General features: G+C 41.5%; 1 pseudogene; it reads right to left on the bottom strand.

Moving 5' to 3' along the window:
• Window positions 1–454: 454 nt before the first annotated feature.
• On the bottom strand, window positions 455–10,517 carry LOC119368587 (annotated as a pseudogene).
• Between the last annotated feature and the right edge of the window lie 2,794 nt (window positions 10,518–13,311).

The following is a 13,311-nucleotide window of genomic DNA, read 5'->3' as shown; positions in this document are numbered from 1 at the left end:
CAAGTTCAAGGGAAGTCTAAGTCCCATGTGCCCAGGGCCACCACAACTTTGTAGTAAAAGAATAGTCATGTGCATTAGTCATGGAAACCTAGCCTAATCAATATCAAGTCATCACTTTTATCCAACTCTAAAAAATATGAACTTTTACCAGCCTTTATACAAAAATACCAATTCAGAAATTCATACCGAATGACTAACATAGGAAGCTCACAAGCACAAATTTCATAAAAGGAAAAAACAATCGCATAAGTGGTCCACATATGATCGAGTAGCTTCTTCCACTAGACAAGGTGAAAACAGATGCAGAAACTACTGCTGAAGTTCTCAAAATAAGGAAACCATATATGAAAATAACACAGGGGATTCCAATGTATTCATAAACTATTCATTATTTGTACGAACATGAATGTACAAGCTAGAGATGTTTACATAAAAGATCAATGGAAGTACATATCTAGCATGCATCTACCTCGGTGATAGTAATGTCATCCACGGACATGCCCACATTATCTCCGTGGTCTCCTATTCCATGGTTCTGTTGTCGAAAGTATAAAGGTTCCTTCGGAGGAAGAAGCGGAACTGTTTCATTTTCCAACATGGAGACAGTGGATGACATGCATGGCCTATCATCTGGATAGTCTTGAACACATAGAAGACCTATTTGAATGCATCTAATGACTATGTCAAGTGGACAATTTTCCACAATTGACGAGTCCACCAATCTTCTCGCATTTCCATGTTTTCATAACTTCCACGCCTAAACCAATGAAATCATAAAGTTATTATGATGCTTTGGGTTATTGAAAATAGAGAATTTTTTTGTACTTGCATAAGCCGTAAGGCTTGGTGAGTCATCCGCTATGACATGGACTGAAATAATCTTTAATCCTCTTATAATCTCCAACAGTAGGCACCAAAGCTATAGGTGTCAGACTTGACGGAATAGAAACCTTCCATCGCGTACTCAGGAGACATGTAACCGCTCACTACTAGGGAAAATCCTAGCAGTAGTGCTGGTTTTGTGCTCACTAGTAGCGCGGGTAGGCGCTCTACTAATAAGGCGCTACAGCTATTGCTTAGCAGTAACGCGTGCCGGCGCGCGCTACTGCTAGGACAAATAGCTGTAGCGTTTGTTCACCCCCACGCTACTGCTAATGATACTAGTGGCAGCGCGTTTTCTCTCCGTCGCTACTAGTATTCATTTTTTATTTTTTTATTTTTAGTGTATTTATGTTGTTTTCTCTCCATCGTACAAATATTGGTACAATACCAATTATGAGGTTTACATCATTATGTCCAATGTGTCAAATGAAGGTGGATTAGGTTCAAGTGGAGGCAATATGTGGTGCATGTCAAAAGTATACTACTAATCCAAACTTGATCTAGTTTGGACTAGTAGTACTTTCGATGTGCACCACATGTTGCCTCCACTTGAATCTAATCCGCCAGCACAAGCTATTTAATCATCATCATAGTAATTACCACCAACATTATTTATTTAATCACCACTAACACTAGCCAATAATAATCATCATAGTCATTACCACCAACACTAGCTATTTTATCATCATAGTAATAGTGTAGCACATCATCATCCTCAAACTCATTTCTAGCTAGCTAATCACTCCTGCTACTCTCTCTTAGGTAAAATAACATAAAACATGTGTAGCTCTCCTCCTTGATCAAGTTGGAGCATGCAGATGAACCTGTCTCCTAATCGTGGGTTGCGCTTCTGTTTGCTGTCCCCTAGTACTTCGCTGCGCTCCCCCATCACATATTTGGTCCAGTCTTGCACTATTAAGCATTCGTCGCTAATCTTGAATGCACTACAGTAATCTGTAGGATATCTTGGTCGTAAGCTAATAATACTCATGGTACCTTTAGTCTCGATCCCATAAGGCACAACATTCATCGGGACTCCCTGTTGAAGAACATCGTATGGTAACATACTTAGCAATGAAGTTTAGCTTCAAACATAATGTATGGAAAAGATGCACTGAGGACAAATATTAAAAATCTTACCATCCTTCCTAAATAGATGTGACCATAGTTCAGTACGAACACTATTGGTCGCATGTTTTCAGTACTAACATTTCTAAATGCAGGAAGAAAATTTGTCTTGACAGTATCAAGATTAGCAAGCCATGAAACATAATGACTGAGCTCCTCGCAGTTGAGTTCAGCCCCGGCACAGTATACGGTCCTGTCTACCAAGCGTTGGACATGTTTGCTTGCACCAAAATAAGCTATCAATAGAAATTAATTGTCAACTATTTTTGAATAAACAATATCAAGACATAAATATGGTTGAGAAACTCACATTTTGGTATAACTGGAGGCGTCTGCACATTGACCCAGATGTCGGTATTACCTTCAATATCATCTTCCAGACGAATATCAAAGGTGATAACCATATCAGGCTCAAATGCATAAGTCTTGCATAGTGCTCGCCATGTTTTGCATCCAAAATAGGTGTAGTCGTCTGAATTGTATAATTTTGTATGAAAAATATAACCATGCTCGGTTTTCAAGTAAAATTTCTTTACCTCCATAGTACGACTGCAACCTATCTTATCCAATACAAAAACTCTTGCATGGCAGGGGATACCCTAGTAGAATAGTAAAAACAAATTATAAGTTGAAGCAAATGAAGCATATGTCATGCTTAATTACGAAAAAAGACTTGTCGTTGTGACTTACTGTATCCACTTCGAAGTTCTCATCCAGCTTGATGCTGAAGCGCCTATCATCATCTAGGAAGATTCCGTCGCACAGGCCGCGCTCGTCTTCGTAGTATTTGCAAATACCGAAATCATTTTCATCGTCAGACATTTCCTATGTTCATCGTTAAAATATTAATTGAAAATCGATCGAAGACAACTACCAGGATACTCAACACACAAATCCGGGGCACTCGATATTTCCTACATATTCTAGCACAAGTCATGCCAAAATTCACGGAAAAATCCGGCATGACCTTTGCTAAAATAGGACATATCGAGCGCCTGAAATTTGCCGGGACGTAAATGAATCAACACTCCGGCAAAACATAGGCCACTCGGAGGTGTAACCTGCAAACATGACCGGCCACTTGGGCAAGCACATATCATATTTGAGCAACACAAGATATACATTTCAAAATATCTTATAGGACTCAAATTAGCATGCATTGAATAAGCAAAAGTAAATCATCTCATGTGTGTTCGTACATCGTCGAATATTATCACTAATACATCCCGAATAGTGTCATACATATAACATCACTAATACAACTAAAACCCTAGCACACGACGGGTATCGGTGCGGGCGGTGGACACCCACAGAGAAGGAACCATCACAGGATCATAGCTCCAGTGAGATCCCTGGAGAACCTGCCAGGTATTGGAGAACCTGTGCTCCAACGCAAACAAGTAGCGACGAACGTGCGCGTCCTCCTCACTGACACGGTGACGCACCACCTCCGTGGGGTCCTCGAGCCTCTGGATCGTCACTGGACCATGCGACCGCCACCAAAGAAGGTTCGGATCAACGACAGGCTGGCTCCTCACCAACCTACGCCCCCCGGTAGGTAGCGCCTCCCAGTACCACCCCGGCGGAGCCCAGTCCCGGACATGGCCCATCTGGTCAAGCAGGTGTCGTCCTCCACCGACTCGACGACGAGGATGCGGGATAGGCATCGTCCACGTCGATGCGGGAAAAATTTCTTTAACTAAAAAAATAGCAACAAGTTCTTACTAACACGTTCTATTAATTCAATTAGTTCTTACTGAAAATAAACTTACTATAAATAAAATAAACTAGTACCTAGCTAATTAGTACCTAGTTCTTACTAACTAATTAGTACCTTGGAACTACTGCTAAGGGTTCATACTAACTAACTAACTAACACTAAAAATAGCCTAGGGTTCATACTAACTAGCACTAAATAGCTAGGGTTCATACTAAGCAAACAAGAGGGATCGGAAGGGGAGAGTGCTTACAGAGGGCGGGGAGAGAGATGGGGTCGGCGGAGACGGCGGCACCGAGGCGCGGTCGGGCGGGGTCGGGGGAGACGGCGGCGAGGTGGGGTCGGGAGAGACGGCGGCAAGGCGGGTCGAGGGAGACGGCAGTGAGGCGGGGCCGGGGGAGACGGCGGCGAGACGGGGTCAGGGGAGATGGCCGCGAGGCGGGGTCGGGGGAGACGGCGGCGAGACGGCGGCTAGGCGGAGGCGACGAGGGGGAGAAGAGAGAGTGGTGAATTGGGGGAGGAAGCAGAGGAGAGGGAATCAGGCCACGCGGGGGGTTAGGTGAGAATAGCTTTAACAGTAGCGTGGGAAGGGAAAACGCACTGCTGCTAAAATCCGTAGTAGTAGTTCCGTTTCTAGAAGGGCGCTACTACTATACCTAGCACGTCGGGAACGGTGTGGCAATTATAGTAGTAGCGCGTTCTGTTCCTGCCGCGCTACTGCTAATGGGGTAATAGTAGCGCGGTTTTGGCAGACGCGCTACTGCTAATTAGCAGTAGCGCCTCATTTTAACACGCGCTACTGGTAAGATTCTGTGTATAAGGTTTTCCCTAGTGGTGGCTGTTTGAATCATTTTCAAAAATGTCAGTTATTTGACCGCTAAATAATTACCATGTCAAACTATAAGTTGGTTTCATGTATTACTTACAATGTCCCGACAATGTGGGTAGTTTTTCCTTGTGGCTCATTTCCCTCAAATATCTTTGCTATACCAAAATCGGCTATTTTGGGGTTCATTTTTGCATCTAGCAAGACATTGCTTGCTTTGATATCTCTATGAATTATTGTCAACCTCGAATCTTGGTGCAGATAAAGAAGCCCCCTTGCAAGCCCTTTAATTACCTGGAACCGGGTTGGCCAATCAAGTATGGATCTCCTTGTAGTGTCTTCGAAGACCAATGCGAAATAAACTCAGTAAACCAAAGAAAGTTTTGCAAGAAGTCTTCAAAAGAAAAGAAAAATGTTTTGTGAGTTGCGACCATAAGTTAGGACATACCAAAAAGGAAGGCATCCAAACTTTTATTATGCATGTATTCGTAGACTAGCAACTTCTCGTCCTCGTGAGCGTAATAGGCAAGAAGCCGAACGAGATTCTTATGTTTCAATTTGGTGACCAAGATCACCTCATTTTTGAACTCATCAGCCGCTTGCCTAGAAATCTTACTGAGTCTTTTTACAGCGGCTTCCTTTCCGCTTCCGAGAATCCCCTACATCAATACATAATTCTTAAATTTGAAGTGAACATGAGATTGGAAAAAATCTAACAAGATCACTATCGTGAAATGGCATCTTACCTTATAAACTACTCCGAAACCACCTCTGCCAATCATGTTGTTGTTTGAGAAATTATTTGTTGCAGTACTGATCTCTTCAAAACTAACCGACGGAAGCTCTATATTTATCTCAAGTTCATTGAGCATGAATATGTCCAAGGGTTGTCGTGTAGCATTGTTCTGAATATTGCTGATTCTCCGTTCACCTAAGATGAATACCTTCATATCAATATTGCCTTACAAATACGTCATAGACAATGCATCTTAAAAAACTGAAACAAAAGGTTGTTCTACCTGTTAACTTGTATGCCCATACAAAAGATGCACATGTGAGAATCAAAAGACCAGCAATTATTGGTAATGCAATCTTCAGTACAGTACCCTCTTTGTTAACTGCACAAAATAAGAAATAGTCACCAAGTGAATGAAGCTTTCCAAATTTAACATGCATTTAGTTAAGTGTACATATATTTTCGCCGGTCACTAAAGAGTTATGTGGTAGGGGTGGTAGATTCTATTACTACCTAAAATCTATGACTTTACCATCCAAAAATACCAAATAAATTTTGAGTTCAAAGTTTTTACGATCTGATAGTTCTACGTGATTAATGTGGGTGAGAGCACAATGGTCTGTATGATGTGTTTCTTTTAGTCATGTTTAAATTTAAATTGATTTGTTTAGGAGCGGCGTATGCCTACTCGCTTGTCGTGAAACGTGATGCGAGGCATGGTCGCTCCAATTTCGTATACCTACTCGCGTTCGTATGCACCATGCATGCTGTTAGCTCGTGGGAGAATCAGTAAAAATATCTGAAATGAAACAGTGTATGATTGTTCTAAAATTAGTGGTTCATTGGTGTTTCTATATCTAACTTATTTACTTTATAGCATCTAAAAACAAGATATCATGAGCTGGTACTGTTATGAAGGAAACGATATTTCAAAAACCTATGACATCAAGTATAGCAGGACAAAAATAATAACGTAAGGTTAATAAGAAAAGGAAAAGGGAAAGAGATTTTAACTACAAGAAGGGGAGGAGATTGCTCTGAACAAGAAGATGGTTAACTTTGCACATTGTTGTTTCTTCTTGGTAGATGATGCTTTCTTGTTGTTGAAAAAATTGGTAGAAGATGCTTAATTATGCAGGTTAACTACAATGCTCTGTCATAAGCTGCCAACGCAACAATCAAGGTCCGCGGCAAAGCGCGGCTACTCTTCTACTCCAGCCCCGTGGTTATTTCTTCCGTGTTGTACAATCTAAGATTCGAATCCGGTCATACACACAGATTGAGATTTAGGGGTTATATGTTTACATGGGCTTTTTTCTGAGAAAAAAAATCAAGGGGGCGTTCGCAAAAAATAACCGGCCAGATGCGCCCATTTGGCCATCTAGCCAGTGACAACAGGGCCCCTCTTGGCCATCCAGTCGTCAGACAACGGGTCTCCTACCACACTATCACGCCTCGTCAGCACCGTGGTAGTGTACGGCCGGAATTTTCACCGTATTTACACGCCAAAGCCAAGATGATGCACCAGTTCAATGCATACCACAATTCAATGCATACCACAAGTTCTAGCACCAACCACCAAATTGACCGTTTGCGTCAAGTTCAAGCATCAATTTTAAATGCCAAAAGTAAAGCAAGCAATAGTGACAACATGCGGGTTTGTGAAGGAATAACCATCTGGATACAATACACTGTCGTACGTACCTAGAGATTTGAGTGCGACGGCCCATGGAGCGGCACTAGCATTTGTCACGCACGTGAACGTCCAAGACTTCTTCCCCGCCTCCCGCTTGTGGACGCACAAACCCTCGCCATTCTCGCAGCCCCCGCACTCACTCATCGCCGCCGGCCTCGACCACCTAAGCTCGAAGCCTTTTTTCAGCGCAGGGACGACGGCGTGAAGCAGGTTTGTAGTTGTACCGCCATGCAGAGACGTTCTCAGAACCGGCACTGCGATGACTTTCTCGCATTGGGTGGTGTAGTCGTACGGGAGGAAGTCGCCATAGAACACATAAGTGCTCTTGCGTTCCTCGCTATTGAGGCAGTCGATGAGGTGTCCCGCTCCAGCGGTGTCGTCGATGTAGGAGCAGTTCACCAAGAAGGTGAGGTTGGTGTCGCCGGCGGTGAGTGAAAGCGTCGGGTGGGAGCCGGACGGGAGGGTGAGATTCCGGCCGAAGAACGGGCGGGCTTTGTTGTGCTGTGAGAAGACGCCTAGGTCGAACAGGGAGACCCTCCGGTCGCCGTCGACTGTGTCGTCGTAGAAGATGTCGGCGATGGCGTATTCTCCCGACGGCGGGCACAAAACAGGTGTGCGGCCGCGGCATTCGAGGCGGAGACTCGGATGACCGCAGTGCCAAGCGTCGCCCGTATCGACCCAGAATGGATACTGGATTTTCACATTGCCGCACTGGGGAGCCGGGAAGACGGGCGTGTCGGAGGCCAGCACACCGGCGACGAGGAGGCTAAGGAGGAGAAACATTATCTGGAGAGCTGTGTTGTGCGCCTCTTTTTTTTGAGAGAGAGAGAGAGAGAGAGCGCGCGCTTTGTAGGCCTTTTTTTCTTGAAAAAGAAAATTCCACGTTCCGGTCCTCCTCTCCCAAGGCCTTCCTCTATTTTATAGGCTTCCCAAGCCCATGGACTGCAGTCACGCAGTCTGGCTTGGCTGGCATTTCCTATTTGGCGCTGCAGGCGCCGGTTATAGTTGTTTTCTGCAAACCGGCGCCTGCAGCGGCGCTAGCTGGGCTCCGCCCAAGTACCATTTCCCCCCCTGTTTTGAAACTCAAAAAAAGGAGATCAACTGCGCAGCCAAGAATCAAACCGAGGATCTCTACGTTGATGGCTAACCTGAGACTAACCACTACACCACCACCTTGATTGGTGGATACAAACCTCCTTTCCATTCTTTTATACATACAGGAAATGCCAAATATGTTTTCTGCGTTTTTTTCCTTTCTTCTTTTGTTTCCTGTTTCCTTTTTTCTTAAATGCGTGAAATGTTTACAAATAGATGTTATTTTTTTCCTAATTCATAAACTCTTTATTTAAATCGATGAACTTTTTTCAATTTCATTGAACTTTTTCAAGTTCAATGAACTTTTTCAAACTCGATTAACTTTTTTTTGAAAATGAATCAACTTTTTAACATTTGATGAACTTATTTTAAAAACAAAATCGATGAACTTTTTTCAATTTGATATTTTTTTTTCAAATTTCATGAACTTTTTTTGATCCGATGAACTTTTTTTTTCAAATCCAATGAACTTTTTTCAGTTTGATGATATCTTTTTAAATCCAATGAACCTTTTTTCAAATTCATGAACTTTTTTTTCTAAATTTATGAAGTCTTCAATAAATGCATGAACTTTTTTTAAAATTCAATGAACTTTTTCTGAAATTTGATGAATGTTTTTCAATTTCGATGAACTTTTTTCAAATTCAGTGAACTTTTTTCATATTTGGTGAACTTTTTTCGAATTTGGTGAACTATTTCTGATATTCGATGAACCCTTTTCAATTTCGGTGAACCTTTTTCAAATTTGGTGAACTTTTTTTCAAAATCAATAAACTTTTTTCAAATTCACAAAGTTTTTATATTTTTGTGAACTTTTCTTTTGAATTCATGGTTTATGTGAATGCGTTTTCACATTTATGTTTTCTTTATTCAAATATAATTTATAGTGGGTATATAATAGCATATGTTTAATGTTTGTACTGATTGAAAGGTCAAAGTGAACAGTTTTCCTAATGTAAACGAAAACCTCGCGTTGGTGCAATGGTTAGCACATGTGGCGTTGACCTGGGCGTTTGGGCTTCGAGTCCCACTTCTCCCTGATATTTTTTCTTCGCCGTTTGCTTTTCAGCGGCTTGCTGGGCCCGCCCATTTCGTGTCCGTGCAAGCGCCAGGGGCGTGAAACGGCGCCTGCAGCGCTCAATAGGAGCTCCCGGCTTGGCTGGCTAGGCCCGGTTTCCTGAACTGAAATTGGGCACCAGTCGTGTGGCGTTGCTTGCCTCGCCCGGTTAGCGAATCCTGAACGTCACGCTCTGCTCTAGCCAATGCGCCAGGCTAGTTACTATGTAAGAAAAGCAGCGGGAGTCTAAATAAACGGCCACAGCGGCGAAAAGTAAAAACCAATTCAGCGGAAGGTAAAACCAGTTAAGCCAATTACAAATTTTCAAAACTGCAGTCATTTTTGGAATATGTGAACAATTTTCGGAAACAGGGACAAAATTTTGAATTAGTGAAAAAATTAAACATGCGGACAATTTTTTTTAATTTGTGAACAAATTTTGAAACATGAACATTTTTTTAATATGTGAACAAATTTTATGAAAACGATTTTTTTTTAATTTCCAAAAGATTTTTCGAAAACATGAACATTTTTGGAATTTGTGAACAATTTTTCAAAGCACGAATGATTTTTGAATCTTGAGAACAAAGTTGTAAGCGCAAACTTTTTTTGAAGCACGGACATTTTTTAAATCTTGAAAACAAATTTTGAATTGGAGAACAATTTTAAAAAATCCTGAACAAATTTGGAAGCGCGAACAATTTATTAAAGCACGAACATTTTTTGAATCTAGAGAACAAATTTTGAAAAAGTACGAACAAATTTGGAAGCCTGAACATTTTTTGAATATATGAATAAAAAATTGAAATCTGGTACATTTTCTGAATTTCAAAAGTTTTGAACTTTTTTCTGTAAAGGGAACAACTTATGAAAACAGTAACATTTTTGAAAAATTGTTACAAGAACATTTTCTGAAATGCCCAAACAATTTTTTTGAAATGCGAACATTTTTCAGAAACACGAACAATTTTTGCATTTTCCGAACAATTTTCAAAAGAAACTGAAAACAGGAAAAAAAGAAAAACGGAAAAAATAAATGAAACAGTAAAACAAAAGAAAACAAAAAAACAAAAAACTGGTGTGAAAATAGAAAAACCGGTTCAGGGAACCTTCTGGAAGGTTCCCAAAACCGGTTGCCTCGCTGTGGGAATGTGGGCCGGCCCAATACTCGCGCTCGGGGGGATCGCCCTGTGCGAACGGTGACATTTTGACGCAGTTAGCGTCAAATAGGATTTTCCCCGGTTTCGTGTGTGCCCGGCACTACGCGGAACCGAATTGGGCACCGATCGTGTGCCGTCGCGTGCATGGCCCGGTCTCGCAGGTCTTTTTTTTTTTGAGGGAAGCCCGGTCTTGCAGGTGGCGAATTAAACGGCACCACATTCCTTACTAGGCCAGCCCATTTAGTACAGTAAAAAATAGCTTCCGGCCAAGAGAAGACAGCAGTAACCACGAGGCCATGTTAACGCTTGTGACTAACACTTCTTTATCTCTTTATATTATTTTTCAGATAGCGGAAAGCCCTTGGTTTTAAAAAGCAAAAAAAAGGAGGTGCGCATAGGATTTTTAAATCGGTGAATTTTCTTTCAAATTTTAAAGTTTTTGTCAAAATTGAGATACTTTTTAAACATTCATGATTTTTTCGAAGTTTGTGAACTTTTACAAAAAATCCTTCAACATTTCTTGAACTCATGATTTTTTTTGCAATTTTTCTGATTTTTTTACTTTTCTTCAAATATCAATGGTTGACTGGTCAACTGTTGATCAAGGAACCTTTTTTCTATTGAGGAAGTGCTTCACTAGTGGTTAAACGGACTGACCAGTTTTTGTAGCTTAGCGAGTGCCAGAAAGAGCGCATAAAGAGCCGACTAGGATCTCCTCTCCCAGGTCCCCGTCGCTAGCTGTTGTTACTGTCAATGGGCCAGGGCAAGCCCACGAGTAAACTCGAGCAAGCGTACGTGAGATTTCTTTTCTTGTGCGCCGGTAAGCTAATCGTTGTGAGCGTCAAGGAAGGAACACAAGGTCCACACATCATAGTCATAAGGGAAATTAATGCCACTATGACAAATTTCATGAGTTATGCTGTCATCTTGCAAGATCGTGAATCGGATATTGAGGCTCATAGTTACTTCTATTGATCAGGGTAGCCATGTGTGGCTTTCCAATCCCTATGACCTAGCTTATATCCCCCTGAACATTCGAAATGATAATTAAATCGCAATCCCGTACCCCTTTGCCTGAGAGCTCCCATTGGCGATTAGGATCCTCCCCGCCTCCCATCGGCAGCGCTCAGATGGTGGTTGCGACGCCTTGTTCAATAAAGTCTCTTCGGCTACAGTCCCATCTCGGCAGCGACATCGAGAAGCTTGTGGGAGCGGTGTTGTTCTCGAGAATTTCTTCTGGTTCTCGGGATTTCCGGATTGTGAAGGAGCTTCATATATGGTTATTCCTTCTTCTTCTTCTCCGGGATGGATGTGACCTTCCAGACCCGTTCAGCGACTTCCCGTCCGGAACCAACAACGCCAGGCTGGCCCAGGCAGGAGCGGCAACGGCGACGCGCCGTCGACACAGTCTGGAGGATGAAGACGAAGGGCTTCTTAAGGATTTCGTTGTGATTTTCATTTTTGTTGAGGTGCTTTATACTGTTCGGTGCTTTTTTTTAATGCCACGGTCCTTTCACAAAAAAAAGAACTGACCAATTAAGTTTTGGAAAAACACCATAAAAATAACAGTTTTGTTGAGTTTTTTAACTTTTTTAAATAAAATCATATGTTTGAAAAAACATTCTAAAGTTTTAAAAATGCAAGTGAATTCAACAAATGTTCACAAATTTGAAAAAATTTCATTAATTCAATAAATATTCATGTTTATCCAAAAATAATCATGGTGTTCGCGCATTTAGGAATGTTCATGAAATACAAAAATTTCATGAATTTGAAAAATATTCGTGAATCCAGAAATATTATTTCACATTGTGAACAAAATATTGAAAATTAAGAACATTTTCCGAAAATAAGAACATTATTTGAAATTGTTAACAGTTCTTTAAATAAAAGATGATCATTTGCTTAAATTTAGATTTTTTTGAAACAAATAAAATTTATTAAATTTAGAAAAATTAGAAGATTTTGTATATTAGTTGAAAAAACGTGAACAATTGATGAAAATTCAAATTTGAAATTTTTATGAAATTCCTATTGTTCCAAAAATTATAAATCAAAAAAGCAGAAAATATTAAAGGAAATTTTAAAAAAAGAAAACCAGAAAATAAAATAAACCAGTTCAGGGACATTGCTTAAGGATCCCAAAACCCCACACACGTGAGAGATCAGAACCTAAACTATTGCTATCAGCAGTATGTAAAACATTTGATCGGGACCAAACTTGGAGAGCAACTAGTTAACGAGCGCTCCTTCGGGAGCGTCGCAACGATCAGCGCCACTTTACGCGCTCTCAGCCATTCGCCACATGTCGCGCTCTAGGCACTTCCTCAGGATTTTGTTTTTTTTTTATTTTTTCGCACGCGTTTTCGGCTTTTTAAACGGGGTTTTCCGGGATTTTTTGACATTTTGGTTTTCCATCGGTCTTCCTTAGCTTTTCAATTAAAAAATGGATTTTTTTTGCATGAAAAAACACGTTTTCTTTTTCTCCCTTTTCGCGAGAGTCACGGTTTGGCTTCCGCGAGAGGCACGGTTTTGCTTTCGCGAGAGTCACGGCCGTGCCTCTCGAAAATGTAAAAAAAACGTGTTTTCTTTTTTCTTTTGCTTTCGCGAGAGTCACGGTTTTGCTTCCGTGATAGGCACGGGTGTGCTTTTACAAGAGTCACGGCCGTGCCTCTTTTAAACGGAAAAAATACGCGTTTTTTGTTTTCTTTCTTTCGCGAGAGTCACGGTTTTGCTTCCGCGAAAGGCACGATTGTGCTTTCGCAAGAGTCACGGCCGTGCCTCTCGGAAAGGGAAAAAACGTGTTTTCTGGTTTTTTTTCTTTCGCGAGAGTCATGGTTTTGCTTCCGCAAGACGCACGTATGTGCTTTCACGAGAGTCACGGCCGTGCCTCCTCGGAACAGAAAAAAAAAAGGTTTTCTCTTCCTTATTTTTTCTTCCGCGAGAGTCACGGTTTTGCTTCCGCGAGAGGCACGGTTGTGATTTCGTGAGAGGCACGGGCGTGCCTCTTCCGG

This window comes from Triticum dicoccoides, chromosome 2B (genome assembly GCF_002162155.2).
Source record: "Triticum dicoccoides isolate Atlit2015 ecotype Zavitan chromosome 2B, WEW_v2.0, whole genome shotgun sequence".
NCBI classification, from domain to species: Eukaryota; Viridiplantae; Streptophyta; class Magnoliopsida; order Poales; family Poaceae; genus Triticum; species Triticum dicoccoides.
The sequence above is the reverse complement of the archived record's forward strand: the minus strand, read 5'-3'. Positions and strand labels throughout refer to the sequence as shown.